We start from the raw sequence: 11,667 nt of genomic DNA, 5'->3' as shown, positions 1-11,667 counted from the left end.
CAATTACATCTGCGACCATGTTTTTCAACCACATCTTGCGGGATCAAAAAATACGGATGTATGTAATCGTTTGCCCTTTTAGCATTTTTTATTCTTTTAGCTTATAATACTTTTACGTTTTCACGAGAAGGTCGGAGAGTTGTTCCGGGGAGAAAATTCTACTTAATTCACCGGATAATTGACGGTTCTTTTTTGAAAAAATAAGTGATTGACTGTTCAAAGTACTCCATGCCTTTCAGTTCATGTCGTAGCACCTTAGGTTAGTTTTTATGCTTTGGATAGGAGATGCTTTGCTGCAGGCTTATACCGGATGTACTTCTTGACAAGTTTCTAACAACATGGGTCTATCGAGTTTGATGAACTATATATTTTTGGGAAATAGATAATGTCCAATAAGTCTAATTCTAATTGCAAGAGGGAGTATCAGAGTACTTGGTTAGATTTGGTTATGCTATAATAATTTGTTCGTTACACAGAAGTTTATAAGGACTTATATGGGTTTGTGTGGCAAGCAAGGGTTTCCAAGATGAAGAAGAAATTCCCAACTCCTAGAGTGTCCATCTCCTACTACATAGAGGTGGCTTCTGTGCTATTATAGAATAGACTTCACATTACAAGTGGAGTAGCGTGAAAAGTTATCATCTACATAAACAAGTGGTTTGAGCTTTAAAGGACACAAACATGCTGATCATCACATACAAAGGTGAGCACGATCTTCCCAACACAATCACAGAGACTGCAAGTCTTAACATTTTCAACCGTCTAAATTTGCTTATTCCGTCTTTTCTTAAATATTGCTTGAACTATTATATTTATTATTGGTATTTTATTTATGGATGTGTACGTTCATATAGTGTTGATCCGATATGATGGTCTTGACATGTATTAACCGAAGCATTGATACGCTTGCTCACTTTGTCAATTATTAATCATTGGCACCTATGATTAGCAATGGTCAAAAGGCAAGGGCCGTTTATTTCTCTGAATCAATGTCTAGCATGGACTTTTATATAGTTCATTTATTTATTGGCCCTAGAATGTATGCTATTTCTATGTAGGTTCACGGGTCCGTTTTGAATAACATGACATATGCAACTGTAAAGGCAATGAATCTTGACATACTTCTTTTAGTTGCTAACTTCATTTATTTTCTTACACACAATATAGGATATGAAACTATGTAATATGGTAAATACTCTTAAGTTGCAATGATTCTTCTTTAGGGCATTTGTTTGGACAAATGATTCGAGTTTCATAACATTTCTTCCTTAGTTAATAAATATTCCAATAATGTAGAGTAATTAAGTGCTCAATAATTATATGAAATTGCTTATCGTAATATATTTAAATTCTTGACATTCTTTACTAATGGTAAGTGAGTGTGTGTGCATAGCTTCTCAAAACAAAATAAGTAGAAAGAAGTTGACACTGAAAACACTATTGGGTGGTGATGGGTGAGTGAAACTGAACTCATGTGGATAGTGCTTTTTCCTATAGTCTATATACCACAAGTAGTTTCACCTCCATTTGTGAGGTTTAATATTTTTTCTTCCGTTTATTTTTTTTCTCTTTTTTAAAAAAATATATATTCTTAAACAAATTTCATTCCAAGTTTCTGAGGCTTTACAAATGAACAAAGAAGGGTTCCAAAGTATGCAGAAATACGTCATAGATTGATTGAATGAATATAAATAGCAGTCCTTTTTGGAGCTCATTGGGGTTGTCCACATTAGCAGGGGATTAAGAAAAAAATAGGAAGTAAACAAATCTTTACATCGAACAAAACATTAAAAAAAACTCAATAAACCCCCTAATGCACTAAATTGTGGGTTTCCTCTCCAAAATTAAAGTTAAACCCTAAAACCAATTCAAGTCACAACACTCAGAAATACCCCTTTCTTCCCCCGCCTATAACTCTTTCTTCTCCCCTTACTTACTTTGGATTCAACTCAAGAAAGAACCCAAAAAAAAATTATCTCTCAAGATTTTCATTTTTTTACAATTTTGAGAAAAATTGATTTTTTTTTTTAATATATACTGATGAAGAAGAAATCACCTCATGGTTTGGCGACGAAGAAGATTATCTTTAATTTTTAATGGCCTCTACTCCAAACTCACAGATTCATAGCAAAGCAAGGAGATGTTGGTCACCAAATTTGTACCGACGATCTGCGAATGCCTTTAAGATGTTGGGTGGCTCTCAAGGTAATAATGTTAAATTGAAAACTTGGGTACAATGTCAAATGTTAAGTTGTACTTTGTTTTTTTTCCTGCTCTTCTTCCAAACATGTTAAGTAGCGTATTACTCTTACAATGAACTACTACATCTAAACCCACAAGGAATTTAACAACATATTTGTTGTAAAATATGTGTGAATATTGAGTTTATGAAACAATCAAGTAATCAACTATATCGGTATATCCTCAAATTTTGACCAAGAGATAATTGTTCATCTGTTCATCGTGCTCTTAGCTAGATTCACTTTTACTATTTTTGATAGGGTTATATATTAAAAGCATTACTTTTGTATTAACTCTAATTCTTTATATTTTGAATGAGAATCATATAGGCAAATGTTATGCATACTATATATGTTATTAGTTATATGCATGTGTCTAATACTTTATGTTGTAGATGATATGGTGTGTGGTGACACACAGAAGATCATATCATCAGTACCTTATAAAGTATAAGTAAACGTTCACAACCTAAATGGATTTGGACAAACCATTGGTAAGGTTGTAGTATAATCTGGTATTAGTCTATCTTGACTATATGATTATACTAGTACACTTTGTGTGTATTGAACAGGACCAAGTGAGGTTATTTATCTTTATACTGACTATATAAGAGAATAAACACCTCTGTTATTATGGATGCTTGTCCTCTTAATCCAGATATAATAACGGGCACTTACGTGCATTGTACATTACTTTAAATCATCAATGAGTGAGATTCATTTGTGAATCAACAAACTCGATGGATTGGGTAATAACATTGTATGTAAGGTGTACTGTTGATTATAGAAGGAATCCATGACCCGCAGGAAGTCGGGTTGATGATGTCCCCTTGAGGAGCTCATAAGGATTGTCATGTAAACCCTGCAAGTGAATTTATTCCGACATGACAATGAGGTTGAGTGGTATTACTCAAGGACATAAGAAGTTGATTGATATAGTTGTCAGTAACTTGACTTAATCAACGACATTCGATATCTTAAACACGGAGAGATCCACAAGCATATAATATGGAGCCCATAAACGTAACACATAATTTGGGATTAGGGCGGTAGTGCAACAATGGCCTTTAGTGGAATAAGCCATTTGTTGACGGACTTGGGCCGTGTGTTCTGGGTGAACATGAGAAGCCCAAGCTCGTCAGGAGGCCCAACCCTAATTTTTCCTCATGGTCCCTGTTGTAACCTATAAATAGAAACCCTTCTCTCCTGGCCGAAATTACTATTCATCTGGATTGAAAAGAGAGGCAAGAAAAGATTGATCCAAAATCGGTTCTAGCTTTGTGAGAAAGAAGGGGGTTGGTAGATCGTTGCCCACACAACGTCCAATCTATTGAAAGAAATACAACAGAAGATCACGAGGTGGTTGCTGTTTTAATAGCTATTGGATTCTCAGAGATATCAAGAAGCTGATCTAAAGGTAAATTTCTAACCAAACCGTGACACCCCTTATTCCACTGTGCATGGGTGTTTTGCGGTTCGTAGTAAATCATTCGGTAAAACTATAACGGTTCCTACAATTTTTACAGTTGGTAAGGTGTAGAATCTGTAGTTCTCGAGATATGATGAACCTTACAAAGAAATAACATATATGACGAACCTTACAAAGAGATAATTAACATAACACCCAATTAACTTTAAGACAATTCAGCAATTAGTAGAGACAACTAGCTTCAAGCGAAAGCCTTCGGAGCGGATAATAATTACTTGAACGTTTTGAAGCTATTCAAATTAGTTATTTTGAGTGAGCTATATCTACATGTATAGAGTATTTTTATTTGATTTAGTGTCTTGGACATGACGAGATGTACAAATTAAACCCAGGTACCTATTTTTCCTGCAAAACACGCCTTATAAATTTGTGTGCCTTAACTCCCTTTAGATCTTACAATTAATTGACTAATGCATACACATTCTATAATACAAAATCTTTAAAGGAAAAACTATTATATATACTTGCATACATGACGAGAACTCCTATATGTAATTTGAGCATTGATAGCAATCTATCTTGATTGTATATATATTGTTATATTTTTTTATTATGAAGGGTAATGAAAGAAACAATGGGTCTTACTATTCCTACTGTTCCGTTAAACTCTATAATTAGACCTGAATGGAAATGGAAAAATTGAAGGTCTCAGGACACCAAGAATCAGAGTTAGCTAGAATCGGGTCAGAAGAACAACTATTATAGAATTGAGCAGAATTCACTGGCTAAAATTGATCTATTCTATTAATGTTGGCTAGCTATGCCCATATTATGTGGATGTATCTTGCTTTTATTGTTACCGTTAATTAGTAATAGAAAACTTAACATTTAACAAATATGGGTTATTTTGCCCAGTATTGTTTTCTTTTGGGATATAGTTGTATGTGGCAGAGACAGTATAGCATGGATCAGAAAAGTTATTATTTGATGCTTTCATTTGCAATGTGTTGTTGTAATGGTTCTTAGTTTATTCGATGTGACTACCCAAACTGTTTTTATAGAGTTCTTGGTTTAGTGAATTTTCTCCTGATTGGACAACCTTCTTCGGGCTTGGTATAATATTTGTGTTGTGTTCCTCATCATGGATGACAAATGGATTGACCTCTTAGAAACATGGACCAGCTCATTCCTCATTGCTCACTTGCTTGTCCGCAACCCATGCCCATATCATCTACATCAAACCCACCAGGCATGGCCATTTGCCCCACCATGTATAGTACGAGTAGTCAGTTCATTACTAAGAGCCATTGGTTAAAGTAGGATCTCCATTGAGGCGCATGTCCGAACATGGGTTTATGTTCTTCACAAGTACATGCAAGTGATTTTTTTTTTCGGGAATTTATGTTCTTCACAAGAAGTTCTTTGAATATTCACATGCTTTGTTAAAACCTTAAATTTGTGCTTGCATTATGCCTTGAGTTTTCTCTGTTACTTCATTCTTCTTTAATCTATTATTTCTATTATGTCTATCACCTTTGATAAGCTTCTGTTGTCCCATATTCTCCTACGGCAAATGAAGTCAAAAATTATATGTTAGTTCTTTATTTCTTATGTTACTCCGTTGAAAGGCATCGAATCTCCCTTCTCTCTATCTTCATGCCTCCTTGCTTGACTTTTGAGTTGAATTTGATGTTTGGAACAGATGGTGCTTCAAATGAAGGTAGCACTCCTCCATGGCTCCATCTCTTCAAACGCCATCATAATCACCATCTTATGTTGAACAACAACTACCAAACCCATTTCTCAATTAAAGGTAATCTTCAATGCCCATTTTTCAAATATTTTAATTAATGTAGTTTCAATTATTATTTTTTTGATAAAGGTTTTCAGTTATTTCAAATACCCGTTTTTCATTTAGTTATATATAATCTCCAATGTCATTCCATCTTACTCGAATGTCTCTGTAATCTGTCCCCATAACTAGAGTTTAAACTTATGGTATTCTTGAAAAATCTGATAATAAGAGTTTACTTTGTCGGATTCTTTCATAGGCTTATACATTATTATTTCTAAGGCTTTGTTTAAACCTGAAACAATGAGAAGTGAGACTTGCTAAAACTTATTATATTAAATAGAAATTATAGTAATAATTAAAAAAATCGATAAGAATCTCCACTTAGGCAAAGTATAGGTGTTTGTGGATAGTCCACCGCCTCCCCTTGATAACGCCTTTGACAACATATTTGGGGAGAGGTACTCATCTTTTATCTATATCCAATGAGAGAGTTTGTATATCACCTTGATAATGCCTTTGACAGCATAGCTGGGGAGAGGTATTCATCTTTTATCTATATTATCCAATGAGAGAAGTTTTGTATATGCGTGTAGTTTGTACTGATTCCATCGATCACAACTTAAGGCCATATTAAACATTTAGCCTTGGCTCTTCAACTAGAACATAGACTGGGCTACCCTTTACATATAACAAAGCATCACTAATTTCTCTCCCAATTTCTACACATACAGGCTACAACATTGATCATGGCCTTTAACTTGATTCAAAAAATAATTTATACTCTCTCTCATCCCATCATTTGTACATTCTTAAAGCCTTAGGATCCCTCGAACTAGCCATCATATATACAGATTACTAATTGACACTTATGGTAGGGATGTCCATCTTGCCCGAAACCCGAACAAAATACCCGCACCGAACCCTGCCCAAACCTAACAAAACCCGAACCCGAACCCAAACTGAAATACATAGGGTAAGGTTTGGTCACACTCTCTAAACCCGGACCGACCCGAGCCTAACTCAATAATTTAGCCCTAAACCCATTAAAAGGGCTAAAAAACCCGAAATCGAACTCGGACCGAAATCGAACCACAAATCCGGTTTCAATTGCATACTACTAATCTCATATAAAAGAATGAGTTAGATAAATATTTGGATTATGATCTCATCAATGTTTACAATGATGAGTTATTTAATATATTGGATTATGAAAAAATTTATGTTGAGATTTCCAATTTTTTCAGTAATTGCACGTGATCATGTGTCTATAGTTCATTCCGGGTCCATCTATTTTTAAATCATATCAAATAATTATGTTCGAGTATAGGTGATAATTACTTCCAAATTCATTTGAAGTTTTATTTTGTTTGAAGGATTGGTGGATAGCTGAAGAAGGAATAAAATGTAGATATATATTTCAAATAAAGTTTATTATTGTCTTCTTTCTTCATTTATACCGGGCTTTATCCTACCCAAAACCCGAACCCGAGCCCGATGGGTACCCAAAATATAGGGTTAGGATAGGGTTTGGTCATACTTCTCAACAAAATACCCGACTCCGAACCCGACCAGCTGAAAATCGGTCTGGGTTTGGGTAACTCGATACCCATTCAAAACCCAAAAAAAGTCGTTTGGGCCCGGTCGGGTACCCGTTTGGACATCCCTAACTTATGGTATCATTGGTTGGACTGGATGGATTGAATATATTTATTTTGGTTTTCATTACAAGTAAGCACTTGTGGTATGACTATACTACTCTTGATGGTTAGATCTTCCTCAATCTCCTTTTAAGTAAAAACCCGATTATTTGATTCATATTTAGTGAGTTGTAACAATTGCTCTCACATAACCTATATCCTACATATGATTTTCATAGTTTACTTATTCGTTTCACTTACTATATATACCCTCCTACATTGTTTTGTTTTATGGTTACATAGAAGCTTAAAGAAGATTGATCTATAAATTATGTGCACAAGCTTCGTTGTTACATTTGTGTTGTAATGATTGATGATGAACATTTTGGATATGATGTCCAATTCATCTTATTTGTTTTGTTGTTTTAGGAGTTTAGGTTGCTATCATGGGCTAAGTATGTTAGAAATAATCTTCAAACTAGATTGCAGGAATATAGTTAAATCTATACGCTGTCTTCTTCGTTGGGACTGAAGTTCTTATACATATTTTACATGATTACAGGATTTACAGCAGCTTGGCTTGCCTTAAAATGAAGAAATGGATGATCACGCACTCACTCGATCACAAACACTACTATTTGATGCAGAGTTTCAAGCACTATTTGATTGCACAAGGGAATCAATTAGAACATTACAATTGGTGCACTTCAGATTAATGTCTTCGATTCTATTGTTGATTTGGTTATTGATTTAAGTCGGAATTTTCCAATGATTCATACCAGTTGGTGATTGGTACTTTTCTCCAAAAAAAAATCAAATATATATGATATGTTTTCAACTATTTGATTGCACATCAACAGGCTGGAATTCAAATTGTCATAACTCAATAAGGTGCACACCATTTACTGGGGTGGGGTTTCATAAGATAATCACTTTTTTTTTTAAATTTTTTGGCAGTGGTCTATAGAATAATGTATTGCATTTGATCCAAAAAAAAAGGGAGGGGGGGGGGGGGGGGGGAAAGAGAAAGAAAAATGTCTGTGGGATATGATTGTTGCTTTCCCATTACTCAAAGGAAATATAATTTATTGTTAGTTCCACGTATCTAATCCATTTGTCACAAAAGTAAATTCCAAATCAGTTCACATCTAATGTAATGATACGAGCATACAAACAGTATGGTTTTATTTTAAGCATTCCACAAAAATTATGACATGTCATTTCAAGGCCAGACATTTTAAGCTATTTCTTGATTCCACATAGCACTCCTCCATGGCTCCATCTCTTCAAACGCCATCATAATCACCATCTTATGTTGAACAACAACTACCAAACCCATTTCTCAATTAAAGGTAATCTTCAATGCCCATTTTTCAAATATTTTAATTAATGTAGTTTCAATTATTATTTTTTTGATAAAGGTTTTCAGTTATTTCAAATACCCGTTTTTCATTTAGTTATATATAATCTCCAATGTCATTCCATCTTACTCGAATGTCTCTGTAATCTGTCCCCATAACTAGAGTTTAAACTTATGGTATTCTTGAAAAATCTGATAATAAGAGTTTACTTTGTCGGATTCTTTCATAGGCTTATACATTATTATTTCTAAGGCTTTGTTTAAACCTGAAACAATGAGAAGTGAGACTTGCTAAAACTTATTATATTAAATAGAAATTATAGTAATAATTAAAAAAATCGATAAGAATCTCCACTTAGGCAAAGTATAGGTGTTTGTGGATAGTCCACCGCCTCCCCTTGATAACGCCTTTGACAACATATTTGGGGAGAGGTACTCATCTTTTATCTATATCCAATGAGAGAGTTTGTATATCACCTTGATAATGCCTTTGACAAATAGTGGGGAGAGGTATTCATCTTTTATCTATATTATCCAATGAGAGAAGTTTTGTATATCGTGTAGTTTGTCTCGATTCCATCGATCACAACTTAAGGCCATATTAAACATTTAGCCTTGGCTCTTCAACTAGAACATAGACTGGGCTACCCTTTACATATAACAAAGCATCACTAATTTCTCTCCTCCCAATTTCTACACATACAGGCTACAACATTGATCATGGCCTTTAACTTGATTCAAAAAATAATTTATACTCTCTCTCATCCCATCATTTGTACATTCTTAAAGCCTTAGGATCCCTCGAACTAGCCATCATATATACAGATTACTAATTGACACTTATGGTAGGGATGTCCATCTTGCCCGAAACCCGAACAAAATACCCGCACCGAACCCTGCCCAAACCTAACAAAACCCGAACCCGAACCCAAACTGAAATACATAGGGTAAGGTTTGGTCACACTCTCTAAACCGGACCTAACCGAGCCTAACTCAATAATTTAGCCCTAAACCCATTAAAAGGGCTAAAACCCGAAAATCGAACTCGGACCGAAATCGAACCACAAATCCGGTTTCAATTGCATACTACTAATCTCATATAAAAGAATGAGTTAGATAAATATTTGGATTATGATCTCATCAATGTTTACAATGATGAGTTATTTAATATATTGGATTATGAAAAAATTTATGTTGAGATTTCCAATTTTTTCAGTAATTGCACGTGATCATGTGTCTATAGTTCATTCCGGGTCCATCTATTTTTAAATCATATCAAATAATTATGTTCGAGTATAGGTGATAATTACTTCCAAATTCATTTGAAGTTTTATTTTGTTTGAAGGATTGGTGGATAGCTGAAGAAGGAATAAAATGTAGATATATATTTCAAATAAAGTTTATTATTGTCTTCTTTCTTCATTTATACCGGGCTTTATCCTACCCAAAACCCGAACCCGAGCCCGATGGGTACCCAAAATATAGGGTTAGGATAGGGTTTGGTCATACTTCTCAACAAAATACCCGACTCCGAACCCGACCAGCTGAAAATCGGTCTGGGTTTGGGTAACTCGATACCCATTCAAAACCCAAAAAGTCAGGTTCGGGCCCGGTTAAAATTGCCGTTTGGACATCCCTAACTTATGGTATCATTGGTTGGACTGGATGGATTGAATATATTTATTTTGGTTTTCATTACAAGTAAGCACTTGTGGTATGACTATACTACTCTTGATGGTTAGATCTTCCTCAATCTCCTTTTTAAGTAAAAAACCGGTATTTGATTCATATTTAGTGAGTTGTAACAATTGCTCTCACATAACCTATATCCTACATATGATTTTCATAGTTTACTTATTCGTTTCACTTACTATATATACCCTCCTACATTGTTTTGTTTTATGGTTACATAGAAGCTTAAAGAAGATTGATCTATAAATTATGTGCACAAGCTTCGTTGTTACATTTGTGTTGTAATGATTGATGATGAACATTTTGGATATGATGTCCAATTCATCTTATTTGTTTTTGTTGTTTTAGGAGTTTAGGTTGCTATCATGGGCTAAGTATGTTAGAAATAATCTTCAAACTAGATTGCAGGAATATAGTTAAATCTATACGCTGTCTTCTTCGATGGGACTGAAGTTCTTATACATATTTTACATGATTACAGGATTTACAGCAGCTTGGCTTGCCTTAAAATGAAGAAATGGATGATCACGCACTCACTCGATCACAAACACTACTATTTGATGCAGAGTTTCAAGCACTATTTGATTGCACAAGGGAATCAATTAGAACATTACAATTGGTGCACTTCAGATTAATGTCTTCGATTCTATTGTTGATTTGGTTATTGATTTAAGTCGGAATTTTCCAATGATTCATACCAGTTGGTGATTGGTACTTTTCTCCAAAAAAAAATCAAATATATATGATATGTTTTCAACTATTTGATTGCACATCAACAGGCTGGAATTCAAATTGTCATAACTCAATAAGGTGCACACCATTTACTGGGGTGGGGTTTCATAAGATAATCACTTTTTTTTTTAAATTTTTTGGCAGTGGTCTATAGAATAATGTATTGCATTTGATCCAAAAAAAAAAAGAAAAAAAATGTCTGTGGGATATGATTGTTGCTTTCCCATTACTCAAAGGAAATATAATTTATTGTTAGTTCCACTTATCTAATCCATTTGTCACAAAAGTAAATTCCAAATCAGTTCACATCTAATGTAATGATACGAGCATACAAACAGTATGGTTTTATTTTAAGCATTCCACAAAAATTATGACATGTCATTTCAAGGCCAGACATTTTAAGCTATTTCTTGATTCCACATAGTATTCCCCTCCCCCTCCCCGTAGTAAGTTAGGGGTTAAGGATACCCCAACCTTTTATTAATGAAAACATAACTTTTGATACAATGTTCCAATTTTATCCACCTCCACGAGAGCAAACAATCTAGTGTCTAGTGGTGGAGTAAAAATACAGATCTCATGACATTCATAATCACTTAACTTAGACATATAGTCCGGGGCTTGGTTTGCTTCTCTATAAGAGTGCACAAACCCAAGTCTTTCAAAATACTTGCTTTGTTGATTTATCTTCATCACCAGATTCTGCATAGCCATGGATGAGCTTCATACCTTTCAATATGTTCACTACCCTCAACGAGTCGATCGGACACAACTTTAAGTCT

General features: G+C 34.4%; 2 long non-coding RNA genes across 2 annotated transcripts; both read left to right on the top strand.

Moving 5' to 3' along the window:
• Positions 1-563: 563 nt before the first annotated feature.
• LOC147477416 (uncharacterized) lies at positions 564-7,942 on the top strand. Its single transcript, XR_015209357.1, has 4 exons — positions 564-703; positions 2,121-2,205; positions 5,372-5,482; positions 7,664-7,942. It is a non-coding gene; the product is annotated as an uncharacterized LOC147477416 (long non-coding RNA).
• Positions 7,943-8,361: 419 nt separating this feature from the next.
• Positions 8,362-10,913, top strand: LOC147477415 (uncharacterized). Its single transcript, XR_015207240.1, has 2 exons — positions 8,362-8,453; positions 10,635-10,913. It is a non-coding gene; the product is annotated as an uncharacterized LOC147477415 (long non-coding RNA).
• Positions 10,914-11,667: the final 754 nt, after the last annotated feature.

This window comes from Coptis chinensis, chromosome 9, assembly GCF_015680905.1.
Source record: "Coptis chinensis isolate HL-2020 chromosome 9, ASM1568090v1, whole genome shotgun sequence".
NCBI classification, from domain to species: domain Eukaryota; kingdom Viridiplantae; phylum Streptophyta; class Magnoliopsida; order Ranunculales; family Ranunculaceae; genus Coptis; species Coptis chinensis.
Note: the sequence above shows the minus strand (reverse complement) of the source record. Positions and strands in the feature narration are given on the sequence as shown.